Source organism: Hyaena hyaena, unplaced genomic scaffold (assembly GCF_003009895.1).
Source record: "Hyaena hyaena isolate Hyena2069 unplaced genomic scaffold, ASM300989v1 scaffold_316, whole genome shotgun sequence".
NCBI lineage: Eukaryota > Metazoa > Chordata > Mammalia > Carnivora > Hyaenidae > Hyaena > Hyaena hyaena.
The window spans coordinates 1,956,084-1,979,193 of record NW_024080946.1 but is presented as its reverse complement, the minus strand read 5'-3'; the positions used below and the strand labels follow the sequence as shown (position 1 = coordinate 1,979,193).

The window sequence follows — 23,110 nt, the reverse complement described above, 5'->3', positions numbered from 1 at the left end:
GCCGAGCCGGGCAGGGCGACCGGGCGTCTCGCCGGGAAAGGCTCCGCTCGGTCGGCCAGGACGTGTTTGCTGGGCGGCTGCGCGTCAGGCCCGGGCCCAGCCCTGGGAGGGTGGCCCCGGGAGACCGGGGTGCGAGAGAAACGGTAACAAAGCCAAATGGCGACGGTGCCTTTGGCCAGGGCTCAAAGGCCAAAGGGTAAGACTGACGGAGTGGGCGCAGCTGCCCGACGGGCAGACACGTGAAGTGGGGGCCACGCAGCCACGGAGAGACGTGTGCTGGTTCGTGTCGCAGCACAGGGCAGCCCCGGGAAACCTCATGCTGCGAGGGAAGTGGCCACCAAAGACCACTGAGCGTGTGGACGTCACCGCACAGGCCCACAGGAGGGGGGGCGGTGGTTGCCGGGGGCGGGGGGCGTCGGGGGGCGGGGGGCCGCTGGGGGTTGTCTGGAGGGTGGGGGGGTGTCGGGAGGGGCGGGGGCCACTGGGGGGCGGCGGGGGGGCGGGGGTGGCCGGGGGTTGTCTGGAGGGCAGGGGGCATCGGGGGGGCTGGGGGCCACCGGGGGGCGTCGGGGGCGGCGGGGGGGCGGGGGGCTGGCGGGGGCCGTCGGGGGGGGGCGTCGGGGGGGCGGGGGTGGCCGGGGTTTGTCTGGAGGGCAGGGGGCGTCGGGGGGTGTTGGGGCCACCGGGGGGCGGCGGGGGGCCGGCAGGGGGCGGCTGGGGGGCGGGGGCCGCGGGGGGGCATTGGGGACAAGAAGGGCTTCTTCTGGGGATGATGCAAACGTTCTAATCTTAGGCTGCGATGATGGTCAGACTCCAGATACACTGAAGTCATTGCATGCTTTAAATGGGTGGATGTTACAGAATGTGAATTCTATCTCGATAAGACTGTTTTAAGAAAAGAAAGAAGAGAAAAAGGCCTGTCTGTGAGGGCGGCGTGGAGCTGAGGGGCCGGGAAGGAGGGAGCTCACGAAGGCCTGGGGAAGAGCAGGTGCAAAGGCCCGGAGCCGGAGCGTGCCCGGGGTGTCTGCAGCCCGCGGGGGGGACAGCGCCCCCTGCCCGCATCTCACCCTGTGAGGACTGAGTTCGGGGGTGGGGGGGGAGGCAGCGCCCCCTGCCCGCATCTCACCCTGTGAGGACTGAGTTCGGGGCGGGGGGGGGGGGGGGGGGGGGGGGGGGGGGGGGGGGGGGGGGGGGGGGGGGGGGGGGGGGGGGGGGGAGGCAGCGCAGGGTTGATAGCAGGACAGTGACAGGATGTGCTTTCTGTTCTCAGTCACTGGAGCTGCTGTAAGGAAGTGAGGCTGGAGGGGGCGGGGGTGGGCTTGGGGGACGTGACGCCACCGTGGTGGCCGCGTCTGGAAGACAGACGGTGATTGACACCCGGAGACAGACTGGCAGGCAATGGCAGTGGGCATTCGCCCGGGAACAGACCGCTCCCAGGTGGGGGTGAGGAGGCTGCCTGGAGGAGGGGCTCCAACCTGCCTGCAGAGTAAGTAGGGCAGCGTCCCTCCCTCCCGGGCCACCTGCCCCACACCTTTGTCCTCTCGCTCCGGCCGCCCTCAGTGGGAGCGTCAGTGGCCCCAGTGCCCCGGGGGCTGGAGACCCGGGCGGGGCGGCGCTTGAACAAACCAGAAACTCAAGCGGCCCTGACACCGGATCGGCCGCAGGAGACCGGCCGGGGAGGGAGCTGTATTATTTATTGACCAGAGCTGCCGGGGCCTCCCTGCTGAAGCCGTGCCGACCGGCCGGACCTTGCAGGGGACCGCTGGGCAGTGTCTGGGGCCCAGCCAGAGGTGGGCGGGGGCCCCAGGGTGCCCGGCACCCTCTCCCGAGGGCGTGGTTTCCTTGATGCCGGCTGAGCAGGGAGGAAGTCAGACGCCAGGCCCTGTGGTGGGGAGGGCGCAGAGCTCGTCCCCAGGGGCCGTGGAGGCCAGCAGGGTGCTGGGGCTCCAGGAAGACCTCCACCCCCTCCCCCGTGACACTGTGAGTACTGGCCACCTAGCCTGGGGGAGGGAGCGGGTCTGAGCCCCCGAGAAACCCGGGAGGGGCTGCTGGTGGTCAGGGCGGCCTGCTGCAGCCCGGGGTCTCTGGGGCTCATCAGCGTTTGCCGTGTTTCTCAGAACCGTTTTCTGTGGCCTCTTCTCACGGCCTGTTTGGCACAAAGGCCCCTCCTGGGCCCGGGAGCCCCAGGCGCCTCCCCGCAGCTGCCTCGAAGGGCAGCTTCAGCTGCGGGAGGGAAGTTCTCTTACTCCTCTGGGCATCAGACCAGCCCCAGGTCCTGGCGGGGACCCTCAGCCCGGGCTGGTTGGCCCTAGGCCTGTGCGCTCCTAACCACCCTGAGAAGCAGCCACACCCATTTCACAGCTGAGTATACTGAGGCCCACAGAGGTGGCACAGTTGCCGAGGGCTCCTGGAGTGTAGCTGGGGGACTTTCCTTCCCCCACTGCTACCCCGTCACCCCACAAGGCGTGAACTTTGAGCAAAAGGAGGCACAGGGCAGAAGGAGCAGAAGCTTCTTTCCAGAATGATCCAGAGTGAAATCTTGAGGGTCTGTAGGTGGAGGGCCAGGAGGGCCAGGAGGAACTTTGGGGACAGCAGCTCTGGACACTGAAAAAGAGAGATTTAGTGACCCTCTGTGGTGCTGTCCCCCGGGAAATCCCCTCTGGCAAGACGGGGAGCCCCAGGGCCACCTGCCCCTCGGGGAGAGCCCCGCCCGGCTCTGCTTCCCCATCCAACCTCACTACAGCCCGCAAAGCAGAACGACTCTCACGTTTGCTTATGTGGAAACCTGGGCACAGAGATGTTATGACGTCTGCACAATGTCCCACAGCAGGTGGAAGGTGGGGAGCCAGGGCTTGAGCCGAGAGTGACTCTACGCCCCTCAGTGCATCCTGCGGTCTCTGTCTGGGTACAGGGGCAGGGGCGAACGATCCCACGACTTTCCCGTCGCTTGGGCCTGTTTTTCCACCTGCCGCGGGCTGGACTCCAGGGCTCAGGAGGGAGCTGTGCGCCCCGCTGGCCTCCGGGTGCCGGGCTGGGCTCAGGGCAGGCGTGGCTGCAGAAGTGAGCACCCCCAGGGCGGCTCTCAGACCTCAGGTCAGCCAAGCCTGCGGTGCCGCCTCTCCGTGCCCCGCCCCCGTGAGACCCCGGGCAGTCAGGCAGCCCAGGGCTCCGGACTCCGGGTTGGTGGTCTCAGCAGCTGCCTGCCTTTGTCGGCCTCTGGGGTGCAAACCAGGGGGCCCCGGGCTGGGCGGGTGCTGGTGCCTCTCCTGGGGGGGGGCGCAGAAAGAGCGTGATCGGGAGCCAGGACAGCTGAGGACCTCGGACGAGCAATTCCCGTCCCCATGAATGGCCAGGGCGAGTCCAGAGCCTTGAGGGGTGCGTCTGGGTGGCTCCGTGGGGTAAGCGTCCAACTCTTGATTTCGGCTCAGGTCATGATGTCACAGCTTTGTGGGCCCGAGCCCGGCGCGCTGACGGCGGAGCTGCTTGGGATTCTCTCTGTCCGTCTCGCTCTCTCTCTGCCCCTCCCCTGCTCGGGCTCTCCCTCTGTCTCGGTCATTGTCTCTGTGTGTGTGTCTCTCTCTCTCAAAATAAATAAACTTTTAAAAAAACATAGAGAGGAGACAGTGAGTGGAGAGGACTGTGGGCGCCTGGGGCTCTAAGCAGAGACGTGTAGAGCAGGGCTGAGCTCTGCTGGGCGCCTGGGGGAGTCCGGGCTTTGAGGAAAGATGTGGGGCTTCCAGAGACGCTCCTCCCCCTGAGAGCCCCTGGGAGTCCCCAGACCACGCCCCGCTTATGACACGGGCCTGCCTTGGGCCTTTCACACCTAGCGGTCACATCCGACCCCCCGGGTCAACTGCTGCCGAGTAGATGTTAGAGTCCCGGAGCCCTGGTTTGCGTCCAGCTCCGCACCCCTGCCCCTGGGAGTCGGGTCAAGCCGTAGGCCTCGCCCGAGCCTCCCCCTGCTCGAGCACGAAGGATGGATTCGTGGCACCACACGAACTCGGGTTGACGGGCCCCCTCCCCCGTCGTACCCCGGGGAGCCTGCGTCCTCGGAGGCCCGGGCTTTCCCCTGGGGACTGGGCTCGGGTGGGACAGAGTCTGAGAAGCCGCCCCGGCCCTCCCTGCCAGTCTCATCGTGTCCGGAGCCCCCTCCCCTGGGCCCCAACAGAGACTGAGCAGCCCCCGGCCCCCGTCCTCAGAGAGCCGGACGCGCGGCCTTCCCAACCCCTGCCGGAGCTGGGAGTATTGCCGAAATGGGAGGCCTGGCGGGGGGTGGGCCGGCCGTGGGTGCGGCTCCAGCGCCCCCCCCCCCCCCAGGGCAGGGGTCTGCCGAGCACGGCGTCTGCACAGTTGAGAGCGGGTCCTTCTCCCCGAGTCTGAGGGAGGGGTTGTGAGCCCCACGTGAGGGATGAGCAGATCGGTGCCCAGAAAGCTAGACGGGTGTAGAAGGTGAGAGGGGTCCGGCCAGGCAGAGTGGGGGGCCCAGGCTGCGCCCGGCTCGCAGGGAGCAGGGAGCACTCGGGCACTTGTCCCCTGGGGCGTCAGGGAGGGGTCAGGCTGCTGAGGTAGGTGGAGAGCCTTGACCTTGGTGTGAGTCTCAGCTCTGCTCCTGTCTCAGCTCTGTGACCTTGGGTGTGTCAGGTCGGCCTCAGTGTGTCGTGAGAACCCTTCTGGTGACAGGTAACAGAAAGTCCAAACCAAACAGGCTTAAGCATAAAGGGGCTGCATTGGTTCACGCAACTGGAAAGTCCCTGGTGTGGCTCGCTTCAGGAACGGCTGCATCCAGGGGTTCACTGTGTGTAACGGGCTTGAGGCCTCGGCCCTCACCCCTGCTGGCTTCACTTGGAAGCAGGCCTGCTCCACGTGGGCCCCAGCTGTGTGCCTGGCCCGTCGGGGCTTCTCCCCATCCAGCCACAGGCCAGCCTCAGGGATCAGGTTGCCACGAGCAACACATTGTCTGTCTTGGGGATGTTGACAGTGCCCTGGGGTGGGGGAGGGGATGGGGCGAGAAAGAGGAAGTTACCGCACGCACGGGGCGATCAGAGCTGAGCCCAGGCTGAGCTCCAGAGCCAATGGGAGGCCAGAGAGTAAGGTCAGTTTCACATCGGGATGCGTGCCCCAGGCTTCCTAAAAGACATGATGGCTGAGCTAGATTTTGAAAGCAAAGGAGTTGGCCTGGGGAACAAGAAGTGAGGGGGCAGGAGCCCTGGGGTTCAGTGCGCTGCTCGGGCTGCTTCGGGGCCCACACACAGCGGGCTGGCCGGGCTGGGGGTGCCCAGTGGGGCTTGGAGGTCAGGACTGGGGGGGGCTGGCGACTGAGCCTACGTGTGGGTGAAAGGTGGCTGTGGCTTCAAGGCAATGAGGACAGCAAAGAAGGAGCACGTAGTGAGCACCTACTGTGTGCCTGTAACTTTCCATATATTCCCTCGCTCCTCCGACGGCCCCGGAGGTTTCTGGTCCCCACTTTGCAGAGACTGAGCAGGTGCCGGAACAGAAGGCCCGTCGAAGTCGGTCAAACCTGTTTCCCCGCACAAACTTAGAATTTTGGACGGACCCCTTGGCCAGGCCCGGCGTCCTCTGATCTGCCGTCAGGAGGCTACTGGGCTGCCACCCAGGCAGGGGCCTGTGGGGAAGTCACTGCGTTCAAAACAGTTACATGTTGAAACACCTTCCCAGCAGGCTAACCACGAAGAGCCCTATCACACAGGCAGGGTGTTTGCCGGAAGCCAGCACAGTAAATCTGAAACCCCATGTCCGTAGAAGAGGGGGCACCTCCTAGCCGCGGGCGCACGGCGACCGCGGGAGGCCAGCTTGATTCTGAGCTGTAAGCGGCACATTTTTAAGCCACTTCTGAGCCGCACCCGCGCAGTGTGCTCACCCGTAGCCGAGAAGAGCCAGGGAGAGGAACGTGGGAGCAGAAGACGCAGGCCAGATCCCAGGCCCCCCGATAGCTGTCACCCCTCCAATCCCCAGCTTCCTCATCTGTGAAGTGAGGGCGCGCCGTACGCAGTGACATAGAAATAGCTCAATACACGTCAAGGATTTTCATCCCCGAGTAAAAGAAATAGTCTCGGTTTGATGATAACATTTTTGCAAAATTGTCATTTTTGCAACCACAGACCTGAGTCAAATGGGAAATTGTTTGGTTCAGACTCTAGGGCCCCCGAGGACAAGCACCTGGTCGTTCAGCCGGGTGCCTGCTGGTCAGGCTCCGGGTTCAGGGAAGGTACTCGGTGAGTTAAAACCAGATTTGGAACCTGTCACATCTTAATCGATCCAAGGTACTCATGTCTTAAATGAGATGGTAAGGGGCGCCTGGGTGGCTCAGTCGGTTGAGCGTCCGAGTTCGGCTCAGGTCATGATCTCGCGGTTCGTGGGTTCGAGCCCCGCGTCGGGCTCTGTGCTGACTGCCAGGTCGGAGCCTGGAGCCTGTTTCAGTCTGTGACTCCCTCTCTCTCTGACCCTCCCCTGCTCACGCTGTCTCTCTCTCTCTCTCAAAAATAAATAAAATATTAAAAAAAAATGAGATGGTAAGACGTGTGTTGAAGAAGGAAAAGAGAAAGCTAGCGAGCTGTACCCCGGTGATGTAATAGAGAGCGAAGGGGCCAGAGGTAGATGCCACTGGCGTTTCGAGTGGTGGAGGACATTGGGAGGAGGTCCCTGAGAGAGGCGGCGTCTCAGCCAGGCCTGGAGTGCGAAACAGAGAGTGGGGGGGGTGTGGGGCGAGTCTCCCTGGTGTGCTCGGTGGCGTGGAGCCTAGGAAGGATGCAGACCAGAGCTGAGGCCCAAAAAGGAAGGCAGATGGGGCCCAGAGTCCCATATCCGGAGTTTTTAAGCAGGGACGTCATATTAACCAGCACTCTTTGCGTTACAATTGACGAAAACAAACAAACAACCAAATAACAAAAACAAATCGTCGCGAGCTAGAAGCTGAATTGATTGCCTTCATTTCTGAAACGGAGAGGGCTTCAGGTACAGTGTGATTCAGGGGCTCGAACTCTGTCTGCAAACACGGGTGTCTTTGTCTCTTTTCTCGTCTCTCCTGACTTCGCCTCAGGAAGCCCCTCTGCCTGCGAGTGCCCCACAGCCCCCCGTTTACAACCGTAGCCTGTGTGGAAACAGTTCCTCAGAGCCCCTGGGGAGACTCGCAGTGAGATCCAGCTCGGCTCACGTGCCCAGCCCTCAACCAGTTGCTTTGGTGACGGGGGAAATATTCTATAGTTAGAGATGGAGTCAGCTGAGAAAAACTAGATGGACGAGGAGTGGAGGAGGGGGATTCCCCAGAGAAAGTCGGGGTGCCTTCCCTGGAGGGAGAGCGAGGCCGGCAGGCAAAACTGTTGAGCATCCACCGCTGTGACCTTCGTGGGAGCCCCATGCGGCAGGGTTTCTTACCATCCCTATTTTGCAGATGAGAAAACTGAGGCTTAGGGAGGGAGACAAAGTCACTTGCTCAAGGGCACGCCGTTAGCAGACGGCCTCAGACCCTGAATCTGCAGGACCCCAAGCTGGGATTCTCAACCATCTGCTCCACTGCCTTTGGAGGAAGATGCCGTGGGGCCTGAATGGAGGACAGGCTGGCAAGGGAGAGCCCAGAGCAGAGGCTGGGGCAGGAGGGGGGCCACACGGGGGGGGGGCAAGTGACAGAGGTGCCGTGTGGCTCCGTGTACCGTCAGCCTCGCTTTCACCGTTTCCGTGTGTAGACAGAGAAAGGTATACACACATTTGTGTGCGCACACGCACAGCGGCACTCCGTGTACACACGTGTGATGCTTACCCACACGCGTGCACACGCACTCATAAGCCTAGTGAGTGTTTGCCTGCTGGTTTCTGTTCCGGGCGATCTTATTAGCAGGAGGATGCAAGGGTGCAGGAAATGCCCCTGGGCCTGGAGGCTGGACTCAGGCGCAGGCTGTGGGCACAGGGGCATTTCCTGGGGAATTTCCGGAGGAAGTGGTCACAGGTCAGGAACCACCCACCTGGCTGGGGGCCAGAGTGGGGGGTGGGGGTGGGGAAACAGCCACTCCTCAGTTCCCTTTTCAGCTCTAAGGCTTCCCAGGCAAGAGTCCCTCCTCCCTGATGATGTCACACATGCCAGGGGTCATTCTGCCCACACCCTCATTGCACAAAGGGGAAACTGAGGCAGTTGGGGCCCAGCACGTCCTAACTTTGTTCTCACCATACGGGGAAGTCCGGTAACCCACCCTAGATGGCCTGCTGCTTTGCTGTGTGGCCTAGGGCAAGTCACAGAGCTGCTCTGGGCCTCAGTTTTCTATCTGTAAAAGGGACCTATAATTGCCTCCCAGAGCGGACCTTGGAAAAGTACCTGGGCCGGTGGCCGGCTGGTGTCCGTACGTGTGGGCTGTTACATTTTCTTTCTTTGTGTGGCGAACTCCTAGAAGGGATGAGTGTCTGTGGATGCTGAGAAAGAAAACTTTCCTGTGTATCAGCTGCGTGGCCTTGGGCAAGTCACCTAGCTTCTCTGGACCTCAGTTGCCTCATCCAGAAAAGGGCTTGCTAATCACCAGGCTGCTGAGAGGGTAGCAAGGCCAGGCCGCGGGATGTGGCCCGTTTTCCCGCGTGTGTCCTCACCACGGCGCAGATGGACACCTCCCTGCCCCCACAGCCCCTCTTCCTGCCCTGGGAGGGATCCCAGAGAGTCATTCTATTCATAAACCTTTCGGGCACTGTCTTCGGAGCACCTACTGTGTGCCAGGCACTGCTTAAGGCAGAAAGAAAGCCAGACCTAGGTCCCCTCCCCCTGGAGCTGCCTGGGGGGAGAGACAGGAACTGAGTAAGCAAACAGCTAAACAGGATGTGTTCAGACATTGGCAATGAGGAAGGTAAATGGGTTGATGCGGGGGGATGACCGGGTGAGGCCAGTTCAGCTGGGTGGCCAGCAAGAGCCTCTCTGCCGAGGGCACCAGGGTAAAGGAGAGAAGGGACGGGCCTGGTGGCAGAGGGAGGGGGGCGGGCAGCCACCAGGGAATTCAGGCTCAAAGGAGAGGGGCTGGGGGCTTCCACCACCCGCTCCCGGGGGAGGGGGCTGCGTGGGCGAGACCTAGCTCCCACCAGCCGTGGGAGCCTGAGGGTGGCTGCTGGGGGACAGTCCATCTCATCCGTTAAGCGTTTGCTGGTGCCCATGGGGGCGGCGGGAGGGAGGCCGTGGCCAGCAGCCTGGCGGCCACAGGCCACCTCTTTTGCTTGGCCGCGGAGCCCCAGCCCGAGGGTGGCAGGTGGTGGCGGTAGAGGGGTCCACAGCGGGAGGCAGCCGGGCTCAGCCCCAAACCTCAGAAACCTGTGAGAACCACATAAGTAACCACGTTGCATCTTCAAGTGCTGACCAGCCCCAGCTTCATCACTACTGGTGAGTGTGGGGCACCCGCTTCACTTGGGTGTGTCCAGACCGCAGCGATGTCTTGCTGCGCACGGCTGTGGGGGCTCCACAGCCCTCGGGGGCTCACCCATGCGCTGCGCTCAGCCCGAGGAGCTACCCCCAAAGATTCAAGATGGCCCCATGCGCCTGCCTGCGGCTGCTGCCAAGGCACCCCAGGTCCCCTCCACCTGGCCCCCCACCCGCTCGGTGGGCAGCCAGCTTCGCACACGGGCTCCCCTCAGTGCCCGTCCACGTGGCCCCCCAGGGGCCAGCCATCTTCCGTGCACTGGAGTCCAAGAGCCGCCCTCCACGAAGAGCCCATATGGTGCAAGGCCTCCTGGGCACAACCGTCACTTCTGCCGCGTGCGATCGTACGAGGAAATCGTGTCGCCCAGGAGATGGGAAATCAGCCCCCCGGGCAGGGGGAGGGGGGCAGGTCCCGCTGCAGAGGGGCCTGGGCACCAGGGTGGGCGCAGTTTGGGGGCATATCTTGTGACCACGGCACGCGCACCGTTAGGATATTGCTGGGCTCCCCTCTCACTCACGGAGGTTCGGGCGGGCAAGGCAAGCTCTGAAGGCGTCGTAGGCAGAGCCCCAAAGCAGCCTCGTAAACCTGCCCCCGAAGAGCTGTCAGTTGGCCATAAATACAGAGTCCCTGGTTTGTGCACCGCCCTGCCTGGAGCTCTGAGCCCGCTGGTGGCCCCGAGCCAGGCCCGAGGACGGAAGCAAGGCTTGCCCGGGCGCTCCAGCCTGCGCGGTGAGGGAGGGGTCACAGACCGCGCTGGGGGCGCACGGGCCCGCGTCACTGCTGACCTGTGGGGGCTGCATGCTGTGTTACTATTAAGCCTGTAGGGCTGCACTGCCCCGGACAGAAGCCACTAGCCATACGGGGCCGTTTAAATGTTAACAAGTTAAAATCTTTTCCAAGCCCAGTTCCCCATCCGCTTTCTGAGTGCTCGGTGGGCGCAACAGAGCTCACACGGGGAGAGCGGGGGGCGGCCGATCTCACCCCGCTCGGCCCCCTCCATTCAGCCGCCCTCCCACCTGCCCACCTCTGTGGTCACCCAGGCCTCGTGCTGGCTGCTTGGGACCCACATGTGACTCAGCCGCATCCGAGCCGCTGCTCTTGAGGGCGGAGAGCGCAAGGTGCGGGCGTGTGAGCGGGGCCAGCCGTGAGGGGCATCCCTCCGGCCCGTCTCTGCCCCCCCTGCCCTCAGGGAAGCCGGGACCTGAGATGTGCTGAGTGGGGAGCCCTAGGGCACCCCCTCTTGGAGCAAGCCCCTTGCTCCAACACTGCCCTCCCCACTATGAAGCAAGGGGGCTCTGTCTGCACTCTCCAGGCTTTTCTAGTAAAAGCCGGAGGCTGTGAGAAGCCTCCCCACCCCCATGGTTAGTATCCCTGGCTGAAAAATCACAATAAGCCACTGAGAACCCATCTCAGATGGATCTGAAGTCTCTGAATTTTATTCACTGCAACAGCTTCTATTTTGGTTTGAAAGATGTTAATGTGTGAAACAGTATTTGTTTGGTCTAGCAGCGACGTTGGGTGTGCATATGGGATGGGAGATCCCCTAAAATAATTCAGGGGCTCCCAGCTTGGGAATCCCCGAAGCTCTCGGGACCGCGGCGGGGTGGGGCACCTTACGCTGTCTGTGTGGCCGGCACTGGGCTAGCCGCAGGCGGGTTTCCGCGGCTCCCCCGGCACCTGGCCCTGGTCCGACCCCTCCGTGCCCACAGCCACCCCCCTACATCCCTGCTTCTGGTCCTGTTCTGAGCTCTCCCCGTCTGAGCTGACCCAGTATTTTTGCCCAGTCCCTCTAGGCTGTGGGTCCCAGTGTGCAAGAGCAGTGACCCTCTTTCCTGTGGGGACAGATCTTGACTTCCTCATAATCGAGGGGAACGGAGGTGATTCAGACACCAGTCCCTGCCCTCTAGGCTGGGGCCTGGGCACGGGTGACAGATGCACACCCCTTCCTCCTCCTGCAGGGCTTCCCCTGACCCTGCCTGAACATCAGCACCGTGAAAGGAGGGACGTGTGTGTGTATGTGTGTGAGTGTGTGAGTGTGTGTGTGTGGCTCCCAGCTGGTCCCTTGCCCATAGTAGGCACTCAGATATTTGTTGGGTGAATGAATGAATGAATGAATGAATGAATTCAAGCTAAGGGGCACATAGGCATGTGTCCCAACCACGCCCTCTGGCTTCGGACCGTGTCTTCTTCTGAGGGGGTCTCAGACATGTGATGAGCAGGCGGCACCCCTACGGGAATCGTTTCCTCCTCGGGGATCTGTGGGTTTATTCTCAGGATCCTCAGGCTCCACACGACACTCTTATGTGTGGATTCTTTGGGGGTTGCAAGAGTAGTTTTGCAATAATTTCAATCTTCAGGAAGTGAGAATAATATCCCAAAAAAGAGCTCCCGTGTACCCTTCACTCAGATTCATTATTACTAATGTTTTGCCAAGTATCTTCCCCCTGAACCATTTGAGAGGTCATTGGAAGCACGCGACATGGTGGGTTTTACTCCTGAATAAATGGACACTGCTGTGTCCATTTCCAAAGAGCAAGAACATCTTGTTGCTGTTTTTTTAAAATGTTTATTTATTTCTAGGAGACAGAGAGAGAGACAGCGTGAGCAGGGGAGGGTCAGAGAGAGAGGGAGTCACAGACTGAAACAGGCTCCAGGCTCTGAGCTGGCAGTCAGCACAGAGCCCGACGCGGGGCCCGAACCCACGAACTGCGAGATCATGACCTGAGCGAAAGTCGGACGCTTAACCGTATAGCCACCCAGGTGCCCCAAAAGAGCAAGAACATCTTGTGATGTAAGCACGGTTCAGCAGCCAAACTCAAAAGTCTAGCACTGATACAGCACTAGGATCTGATCTACAGTTTACAGTCACCTTTACCAGCCGTCTCCGTGATGTTCCTTAGGTCATTTCCCCTAACCCAGGGTCTTGCACTGCGTGTGCTCTTCACGGGTTCCCTTAAAGCTTTATGAAGAGGTCATTTACATACCACAAAATTCCCTTGTTTGAAGCGTACAATTTCATGATCTTAAGAGATATTGATAGAGTTGTATACACATTATAGTTTTATCTTTTTTAATTCTTTTAATGTTTTATTGATTTCTGAGAGAGAGAGAGAGACAGCTTGAGCAGGGGAGGGTCAGATCGAGAGGGAGACACAGAATCTGAAACAGAGTCCAGGCTTCGAGCTGTCAGCACAGAGCCCCACGCGGGGCTCGAACCCACGCACCGTGAGGTCATGACCTGAGCCGAAGTCGACCGCCCAACCGACTGAGCCACCCAGGCGCCCCTGGTTTTATCTTAAATTATCTCCATCACCTTGGAAAGAAGCTCCTTCTCTAGTTTCCGTCAGTGCCTTGTCCCACTTCCTGTCCCTGACAGCCGCTAATCTACTTTTTGTCTCTATGGATTTGCCTTTCTGAGCATTTCATTATAAATGGAGTCATCCGACGTGTGACCTTTTGTGTCTGGCTCCTTCCACTTAGCGTAACGCTTTCCAGGTTCACCTATGTTGTCGAACGTGGCGGGTCTTCATTCCTTTTTTATAGCTCAGTGATACTCCGTTGTGGGGACAGACCAGCTAATGGACGTGTGGGCTGCTTCCATTTTAGGGGTATTATGGATAATACTGCTGCGAATGTCTACGTGCAAGTTTTTACACGGACGTGTGTTTTCATTTCTCTTGGGTCGATATCCAGGAGTAGAAGTGAGGGGCCAGGTGGTAACTCTGTGTTTAACTTTTTAGGAAACACCCAACTATTTTGCAAAGTGGTGGCGCTAATTTACATTCCCACCGCGGTGTGAGAGGGTTCCGACCTCCGCATCCCAGCCCTTCTCGTGGGTGCGGAGCGCTACTCAGTGTGGTTTTGATTTGCATTTCTCTGACGATTGTGACATTCAGCATCTTCTCATGTGCTTCTTGGCCATTCGTGTATCTCCTTTGGCAAAAGACCCTGTTCAGACTTTTTGCCCATTTTAAAACTGTATTGTGTTCTTATTATTAAGTCACAGAATTCTTTTTATATTCTAAATACAGCGTTTGCGGGGTGTCTGGTTTGGTTTCGTGTTGGGTTATATGATCTGCAAACACCTTCTCCCAGTCTGTGGCTGAATTTTCTTGCTTTCTTGATGGTGTCTTTTGAAATGTAAGCACTTTTAATTTTTATAAAGTCCAACTTATCATTTTTTCTTTTATTGCTTATGTTTTTGGTATCTGATAAATCATTATATCCAGGGGGAAAAAATCTAAGATATTTTTATATCTAAGAAATCATTTTATATCTAGGAAGTTACTGCCTCACCCAAGGTGACAATGATTTTACTCCTGTGTTTGCTTCTAAGAGTTATGTAGGCGTTTTTTGTTTTTATTTATTTATTTTTTAGTTTGTTTTTTGAGAGAGAGCAGGGGAGGGGCAGAGAGAGAGGGAGAGAGAGAATCCCAAGCAGGCTCCGTGCCGTCAGTGCAGAGCCCGATGTGGGGCTCAAACCCACGAACTGTGAGATCAGGACCTGAACTGAATCGAGAGTCAGACGCTTAACCGACTGAGCCCCCTGGGTGCCCTTATAGTTTTAACTCTTACATTTAGGTCATTGATCACTTTGAGTTAAGTTTTATGTACGATGGGAAGAGTCTACGTACATCCTTTTGCATGTAGACAGTGGTCTCAGTGCTGTTTGTTGAAGAAGCTGTTCTCTCCGGTAAGTTCTCTCGACACCTCTGTGAAAAATCATTTGACCATAATACAGTCTTTTAAATGTCATTTTCATGAAAATGACAGCCCTCTTTCATTTTAGCAAAAGCACGTTCCCAGTAATCTGCATGACTTTGTTTCCGAACTCCCGAGGTACACCAATCGGATATTTTTATTTTGAGTGGTTCGTGGTTTTTTTCTTGTTTACTTGTAAGAACTCTTTATATATTGAGGAACCAAAGGAGTTGTGTGTGCCGATACTTCGTGTGGTGAAATAGCACAGTGTATGAGGCGTTAAGTATAGGTTGACTCTGGGGGAAGCCCCTGACGGTGGAGCTAGGCAGAAAGGCAGAAACGAGTTCTGGTGCTCACCTGCGAAGTTAATGTAACCAAACCAAAGCGAGTGCGCTCTTGGGTGAGTCAGAAACGGTACCAGGTTGAGCTGTCACACAAAGCAAACTTTTATTTGCAGCAAATAAGATCATGGGGAATGGCTTCCAAATCTATGACTCCCTGAGAGAGCATGAATGGCTGGGGCTGCTCCTTGGATGGAGATTTTAGTATTATAATGAGGAAAAGGCAATGGTACGTCATTCCAGAGCTCGCTCCTCGGTCCATCTGCCAGGGCTTGACTTGGGGGTTTAGCTCAAAGGGTCTGGGTCGCCTGGGCCGGTGGGAGGTCTTACCACGGCAGCCACCATCCCCGGAGGGGCGACTTGGGTTTCACTTGCCTGAGTTGAGAGGTAACCTGGAAAGAAGAGCTTCAGGAAAAATGTGCGACAAAGGTTAGTGAGTACAAGCAGGTGGGCAGCCGTGTCGGGTCTTGGGGTCTAGCTGGTGACACTTAGACTGAATCCTACAGTCACTGGGAGCCCCAGCAAGGTCTAAGCAAGAGAGGGATGTGATTAAATCTGTATTCCTGAAAATTGTTTTAAGTAAGGGACATCATGGATGAAGGGAAGGGCTGCGAGGGTAAATCGAGGCCGGAAGGTCCAGCTGAAGGGTGTCGACTTGGCTTGGCTTGGTGGGCGATGCGAAGCCACAGAACATTCTGGGCGATGGCTGGGGGTGAAGCAGCGGCTCAGCGGGGATGGAGGTGGACGGGGCCGGACTGAGGCCAAGACTGATCTCTGGATGGGGCAAGAGTTTTGGTTTCGCAGCACAAGGCTTCGCCCCGCTGCCGTCTCAGCCCCACGTGGGTGCCCAGGGCTGTGCCATCGGCCCCTGCTCCCCAGAGCTGACCTCCAGCCCTGACAGATGGGGCGTTGCCGGGGTAGCCTGGAGAGGAAACACGAGCCCAGAGTTTCCAGGCAGGGCCCCGCGAGTTGGGGGAGGAAAAGGGAACAGCATCGAGGTGTGCAGGAGGGGCCTCACAGGTCATGCAGGCCTCTGTCCCGGGGCCACTGACCGTCGCCCCCTGCTCCCCCGGGTCCCAGGGGCAAAACCCTGCACGTCGGCCGCAGCCTGGCCGTGGCTGGTTGGCCCCTCTGGTGAGAAGGCTGTGGCGCTGGCTGGCGTCAGAACTGTGAGGAGCCTCGAGCTCTGCCTGTCCTCGAGGTAGAGGGGACCTTGATGCCCGGAGGGACACAGTCCTGCACCGAGGCCACGGCTCGTGTCAGAGCAGACCCTAGAAACTCCCCGCCCAGTTTCAGAAATGATTGTTTTTGTCCACCTGCTTTCCAGAAAACAGTCGTACGCGCAGACGGCGCAAACCGATTTTCAGCAGAACATTTCAGTGGAAGGCCGGCCTCCTTCCCACCCCAGCCCCAATTCTCAGCCGTTCCTCGGGGGGCCCGCTGTTCCAGCTTCTTAAGCACCCCTGTCGGAGGAAATGTATGCACGCACCAGCACGTACACGGGACCCCGTCTTTTTTACACAAAAAGTAACCCATCAGACCCTGTACTTTCCACACTTACCGAAGTTATTTTAGGGGCTGATCCTTATCAAGCCATGTGTAGAAGACACTTTTTAAACACAATGGCTGCCTAGGTTTCTATCATGGATGTGTCTTCATGATAATCTGTTGAACGAGTCCCTCATTGGTGCATGTTAGGTAATAATAATAGCGATTTTTACAAACGGTTACTGACTCTTTTTAAACTATCCAATTTCGTTATCTACTTCCCCCCCTTCTCCCAGAGGGTGGTCATCACTGTTTTGGTGCGCGTGTAACCTCTCGGGAGTAAAATTAGGAACTTCATACACATATAGGTATGACCTTTAAAAATGTATACAGAAGGGGCCGTAGCAGACGCAGTCTTCTGTCCCTTGCATTTTTCACTAGAATTGCACGTTGGAGCCCAATTCTGTGCTGACGGCTCAGAGCCTGGAGCCTGCGTTGGATTCTGTCTCCCTCTGTCTGCCCCTCCCCTGCTTGCTCTCTGTCTCTCTCCCTCTCAGGACCACGTCGCGGCTTACGTGTCTTCACGCAGCCTCTGCGTCCCTACTGTTGACACGGGAGGCCCTCTTCTCCGTAGTTCGCTTACCTGACACGGAAGACTCTTGACTGCCCTTGTGCCGCCAGATCGCCCTTCAGAAAGTGGCACTAGCTCCCCCCCCCCCCCCAGCAGGGGTTGTGAGCGGCGCGTTTCCCCCGCCTTCAGGTACATCAGACGTGTTCATTTTTGCCAACTTGGCAGGTTAAAAAAAAAAAAAGTGGCACGCGTGCTCTATTGCGATTTGTATTTCTTTAATATGCATTGAATTACACACGAGATTGAATATCTTCCCATGAACTGCCTGTTCATCTCCTTTGCTCTTCTTTCCTAATTGGTTAGTCATCATTCCCTATCGATCTGAAAGAGCTCTTTCTGTATCAGGAAAATTCACGTTCATTTCATTTTCTTCAATTAGCTTCTGGCATCTGTGCTGCAGATCATTTTTTTCAAGTTTGCCGTGAGCCCTTTTGGTTTGTGGTATTTTTTATTCTGTTGAGAAGTTTTAATGTTCACGTGGTTAAGTGTATTAATATTTTCCTTCATGGTTCCTGGAGATAAAAATATGTATCCAGTGCACCTTCTCACACAACCTTCTCACACAGTATCATGGTTGATCTGCACAGCAGCCTTTGATGTGAGGCGGGGTGGGGGTTTTTATCATTCGTTTCATTTTCGAGATGAATTCAAACGAAGCTCGGAAGGGTGACAGGACTCGCCCAGGCTGCATGGTTCCCAGCCCCTCGCAGTTCTCACTTCCCTCAGCTGCTCAGCCAGGCAGCCGGCTCCTGGCGCTGATCACACGGCCGTGCCTCTCGAGTAGAACTTTGTCACTTACGAAAACTACAAGCATCTGTTCTTCCTTTAAACGCCCTTTTAAAAACATTTTTGGAATTATAAAGTTAATTCATGGTTCCTGAAGACAAAACCCCCAACATACAGAAGAATGTGACAGGAGGCTCAGGATGGGACACATGCTTTGCCCCTAAAGTCCACTCCCGGTGACCACCGCCCGCTTTGCTGTGAGCATCACTAAGGTGCCCGAGGTGAGGAAAAGCCGCCAGGGGCTGGACTGCTCCTTACTCATCTGTCTGTCACTAGTGCCTTGTATACTCCAGGAACGCCTTAGGTGCTCAATAAATGCTGCAAGGCGAGAGACTGGGGTGGTCAGGTGCCCCTTTTTCTTTTCTTTTTTTTTTTTATTTTTAAATGTTTTATTTCTTTCTGAGAGAGAGACAGCGTGAGCAGGGGAGGGTCAGAGAGAGAGGGAGACACAGACTCTGAAACAGGCTCCAGGCTCCGAGCTGTCAGCACAGAGCCCGACGCGGGGCTCGAACGCACGAACCGCGAGATCATGACCTGAGCCGGCGTCGGACGCTTAACCGACTGAGCCCCCAGGCGCCCAGGTCCCCCTTTTTCATAGGTCTGTGTTCAAATCCCAGCTCAGACACTAGCGGTCGGTGGGCCTGGAGAGGTGACTTGCCCTCTCTGTGCTCTGCTGCCCTTGTCTGTAAAACGGGGGTAGCAGTTTCTGCCGCAGGTAAATGAACTCGGGCTCAAGGGCTGCACAGAGCCCACCGCCGGGCTCCGGTCGGGCTGCTCCTCGCTGGACCCACTGCGACTCCCACCCGCCCCGGTGTCCGGGGTCACGGGGGACCAGGGCTGAAAATCCGGCTGCCTCCCTCCCGGAAGCGCCGGGAGGGGCAGTGCCTTGCCCAAGGTCACGCAGCCCGCGGGTGGCAGCGCCCGCAGACGCCAGTCTCCTGACTCGTTACATCACGAAGCCGCGTCCTCACAGCTGGACCGCGGCGGACGCGGGCCTCTGGCCTCCTGCCTCGCGCCTTCCGGCCACCAGGGGGCGCTGCCGAGAGCGCAGCGCAAGCCGCGGACGCCCGGGCTGCGGCCGGGTCGGGGGCTCCCGGCGGCCTAGGAACGGAGGTTGCCTTTCCTCGGGCCTGGGGCTCAGGGCTCTGAGAGCCCGCCTTCGCGCCCCACACCCTGGGCGGGGCGCACTCCCATCCTCGCTTCCGCCTTGAGCACCGTCCTTGTGGAGCATCGCCCCTTCCTGCCCCTCCCGGGCATGGGGTCCCGTTCTCTGACTGTGGCACCCCATTCTCCGTGAGAGGCGCCGCACCACTGAGGCCCGTCCCCGACATTCAGCGCGCGCTGAGTCCGTGTTTGCCGTTGGATACGCCGCGCAGCCGGCAGGCAGGGACCCTGCTCCCAAACTGCGAGGGGCGTGTGCCCTGGGGGGCTCGGGGGGACGCGGCCAGGGCGGGTGTGAGCAGCCCCCCCCCCACGCTGTGCATCCCTGGACCTGTGGCGGCCCCTCTCTGAGCGTCAGTTTTCCCATCTGGGAGCCGGGGAGGCGTGGGGGAGGGGCTGGGCATCGCCTGCCCCCCCCCCCGGGCTGCGGGTCTCCGCGGGAGGGGCACTCGGTGTTTATGTGAGGGTCTCGGGGAGCTGGGGGCCCCTCCAGCGCGCCCGGACTGTGTGCACCCCGCTCCCGGCCCAGCGGCTGCAGCGCCCGCACCTCGTCCCCGCCCGGGTGACGTCGGCGGCCGGGGCGGCACCCGTCCTCCCCGCCGCCGCCCCCCGCCCCCACCTTTCCAAGGGGGGAAACTGAGGCCTGGCGTGGCGAGGCCGCAGCCAGGGTCCCGGCGCGCGGCGGCGGAGGGGCAGAGGGGCGGGCGGCGCTCGGGCTCGGGCCGCCGACGCCCCCGGGGACCCCCCCCCCCCGCGCCCCGCCGGCCCGACGCGCTGGGACCGCGCCCGCCGCGGGGACGGCGCGCGCTCGGCGCTGCAGGCGGAGCCGCGAGGTAGGAGGCGGGCCGGCGGGGGGCGCGCGCGGCGGCGGGGCGGGGCGGGGGTGCGGGGTCGCGGGGCTGGGGGCTCGGGGGCTGCGGCCCGGAGTCCCCTCCGCGAAAGGCCTGCGCGGCAGCTCCGCCCCCGGTGCCGCGGCTACACGGACGCGCGAGCCGCTCTTGGGAACCGGGGGCGGGAGGGGTGACCGCGGGAGGCCTTGCGGAGCCCGGCGGGGAGGAGGTTCCGCGGCCGCAGTGGCGGGGAGGACGCTGGCCACGGGGTGGTCGGGTCGGATCAGAGGCCGCCAGGCTCCCGGCCTTGGAAGCCGGGGCTACGCGGGCCTGGGCGCGCCAACGCTCTGAGTCCGGGCTCTGCGGGTGTCGCTCTCCGGAACTCGATCGGTGAGGACGCAGGAGATTCAGCCTCCGCGGCTATGCGGGCCATTTATCCGAAACCTCGTAGACGCTAAAGGCGCGATCTTGGGGGGAGGGGGGACTCAAGGTGCTCCGTTTCCGCGTCTATGCAGTTGGCCGTCTCCCCGGGGGCGGGAAACGTGAATCCAGGCCCCCAGGGTCGCCCGGCGAAGCTGCCCCCCCACCCGCCCCCGCTCCTCCCCGCGGAGAAGACCCGCCGAGCCTCCCGGGGTCGGAGCCCGCGGGTGGGGGGTGGAGGCATCTCAGGAATTTGCTGGGAGCCGGGTCGACACGTCCCGGGAGGGAGCGGGGAGCCTTGGCTGGGCTGGAGGGGCCGGGTCCGAATCCAGCCCTGCCCCTGACCCCCTGTGTGACCTTGGGCAGCCCCTCCTCCCGCCGCCACGTGGGCAGGAGGCCGGTTTTTATTCTGGGGGCGCTGGGGCCCCGACCCCAGGGGCCGGCGGTCGCGAGGCTGGGGCAGGACCGGCGGATTGTTTCAGGGGTCGGGACAGCCTGAGGGGGGCGCTTCTGGGCCGGGGGCCAGGGTGCGGGAAGCCCTTCGCCCTGTGGGCCCTGCTGCCTAGGGCACTGTAGGGGAAGGGGCATTTGGCCCCGGGGGTGAGTGGAGGCTGCCCCCCTCAGTCATGGGGAACCCCCCCCCATGTTTCTGCCAGGCATTTGCCACTTTAAATTGCCAGGCTCTCAGCTGTCACAGCCGATCTGCTCCTGGAGCAGCCGGAGCAGAAAGCGACAGTGGGTGTCCCCGCCCCCGCCTGTCCGGAGATTAGGCTCCGGGGCTGGCTCTGCGCGGTCAGCTTTGCACACTCTGCTCTGCGCATGCTCGTAGCCGGTGGGGGCGGGGGAGGGAAGCACCTGCCCTGGGAGCAAGAGTCAGGATGTGCCCCTGGCCGCCCCTGCTGCACCGGGGTCAGTCCCCACCAGACTGGCCTGTGCGGCCCCTCGCAGCAACTCGGAACCGGGGTGACACGGGATGCCCCCTGGTCACCCTCCCCGGCCCCCAGTTCTGCCTGACTCCCGCCCCGGGCTGGTAAGGTGGCCAAGCCTCTGACCCCACCTTTGTCCAGAGCGGAGCAGTTGGGTTTGAAAGGAGAGAACAGAAACTGCCCCACCCCCGCTTTGCCTGCCCCTGCCCCACCCAGGCAGCCCCCCCAGGAGGGGCCGGGGGTGTCACAATGCCCACAGCCTGGACACTGAGCATCAGAGCTGGAGGGAGCATCCCAGGGCCAGCTCCTTATGAGAGCCGGGGAAACTGAGGCCCGAGAGAGGCAGGAGCATGTCCAAGGTCACACGGCCTCCCACTGGCGCCAGCTCTCCAGCCATCCTCGGGGAGCCGCGGCCTCGGGACCACTCGAAGCGCTCGCTGTGCCTCTCCCTGCAGTGGAGAGACGAGGAAGGGGACCGGCGCCCCCTCTGCAGGGGACTCGAGTGACGCTGTGCAACATTAAGTAATCTGGGGGCTCGTGACCAGAGCTGCCGTCCTCTCCCCAGCCTGCGGCTGCCTGCCCTTCCTGCAGCCGTTCTGACCAGCCTGCCCTGCCCACCCACCCCTTCCGGCCCCACAGCAACCCCGCATGGTATTAGTCATGCCCCTTCCCCATTGTGCAGAGGGCAATGCCAAGGCCAAGCCGGAACTCGGGACCCTTTGCGTCTTCAGCTTTCTCCCACACCAGTGTTCTGACTACCGGGGTTGGGTGGGGGTTACAGTAATTTACCCTGAAAGAGCAGAGCCAGCCTTGGTTTTCATAGTAAGCTCCCTGTCGCCAGCGTGTGCGGGCAGCGAGGGAGGCTCTGGGTTTGCAGGGTTGACCCGACGGCATCTCAGGATCGGGGTGAGGAATGGGATTGTCTGCTCCTCTCAGTAAGAAGTGATTGTGATTTTTGCATAAAAGGGACTAGGCCAAGCCCCATGCTGTTGGCGAGGCCGGTGCTGACTGGGGTCCCCCGAGCTCAGAGCTCGCTGAAGTGTAACTCACACCTGCCTCTGGCGCCGGCTGTCTTCCCCGTGGACCCGGCCTCGCCCCGTCCTGGCTCCCGCAAGAACGCCAACCCCACCCCGCCACCTAGAAACGCCTGTTCACCCTTCGTACTCTTCGTCCGTGTCACCGCTCGGGCAAAGCCTGCCCTGAGTCCCCGTGTCCTCGCCGAGCAGAAGGGAGGCTGGATCAGACCCCTGCTGAGACGAGGCTTCGGGAAGCCCCTCCGGCCCCCCCCCCCCCCCAGGCCGGTCAGTAGGGCTGCCTCAGCAAGTGCCAGCCTGGGAGGGCAGGACACAGGCAGCCAGGTTCCCAGCGACTCTCCCAGGGGCTGCGTGGACGTGGCCTTCTGGCCCGGCGAGAGTGCGGTCCAAACCCGTCTGCTCCTTGCCAGACCCCAGCCCGGCGGCGCTCACGTATCTTATCCCATTTCATCTGCAAAACCACAAGCCCATCCGTCAATGTGTATGAAGGTTCTGGAAGCATAGCATTACAGCTGTGATGTGAATCCCACGGGCCGGCGGGAACGACTCGGGAAGCTGCACCCTCCCCCTACTCGGACGAGAGTCCTTTCCGTTCCTCGGGCCCCGAGAGCCCCCACGGTTTGCCCGTTTTCATGCCCAGATGCTCCGAGGGAGGCCTTCCTCCGGGAGGGGCTCTTGAGTGAGCCCAGAGCCCGGCTGACCCACATAAGTCCACGTGCCGCGTGCGCCAGGAATGAGGGCTTGGGCCTCACGTGCCGCCTCTTTAGAAGGTAATCCCGGCCTGTGCTGGGTCCCGTTCTGTCGGGATGACACAGTCACTCACGGCTAAACTTCCCGAGGGCCGAGCAGTGGCTGAGGCCCTTTCTAGTCCCTCGTGCCGAGGGCTAATGTAAGTTTTTGTTGGGCTCAACCGAGCCGGATCCAAACACAAAAGACAAAACACAAGCCGCCTTCAGGAGGTAGTGAGTTCCCTTCACTGGAGGTATGCAAGCTGAGGCCAGTCAGAAGATCTGTGCTTCCCGGTTGGTTTAGATGCCTTGCAGGGTCATTGTAGCTCCAGGAGTCCAGAGCCAATGATTTTTTTTTTCCTAATTATTGTCTGAGGGCTTGGTGAGAGCTATCCTGATAGTAATACAGGTCCGTAAAAATGCTAAGAGCTGGGGTGTTTTAATAAAGCCAGTTGCCGAGGGTATTATGGGAACATTCGTTATCCAGCTCATCCAGATTCGACCAGTCTTCGGACTTCCCGGGGGCCTGGTTACGGATTTGCTCAGGAAGTGACGCAGCACGGAAACGGAGCGTCTGAGGGCACACCCGTGAGCAGCGCCCGGGTCCCTGGGGGTCACGCTGCCTTGGGAAACTTTGGACAAGCAAGTCCCTTCCCCTCCCTG

At 60.2% G+C, this 23,110-nt stretch overlaps 1 protein-coding gene across 1 annotated transcript in view; it reads left to right on the top strand.

Moving 5' to 3' along the window:
- Positions 1–1,870: 1,870 nt before the first annotated feature.
- IQSEC1 (IQ motif and Sec7 domain ArfGEF 1) overlaps positions 1,871–23,110 on the top strand; it is a 102,317-nt gene continuing 81,077 nt past the window's right edge. The window contains exon 1 of the mRNA XM_039248628.1: positions 1,871–1,980. The gene's annotated coding sequence lies outside the window, so the exon portion shown is untranslated. The remainder of the gene's footprint in view (positions 1,981–23,110) is intronic.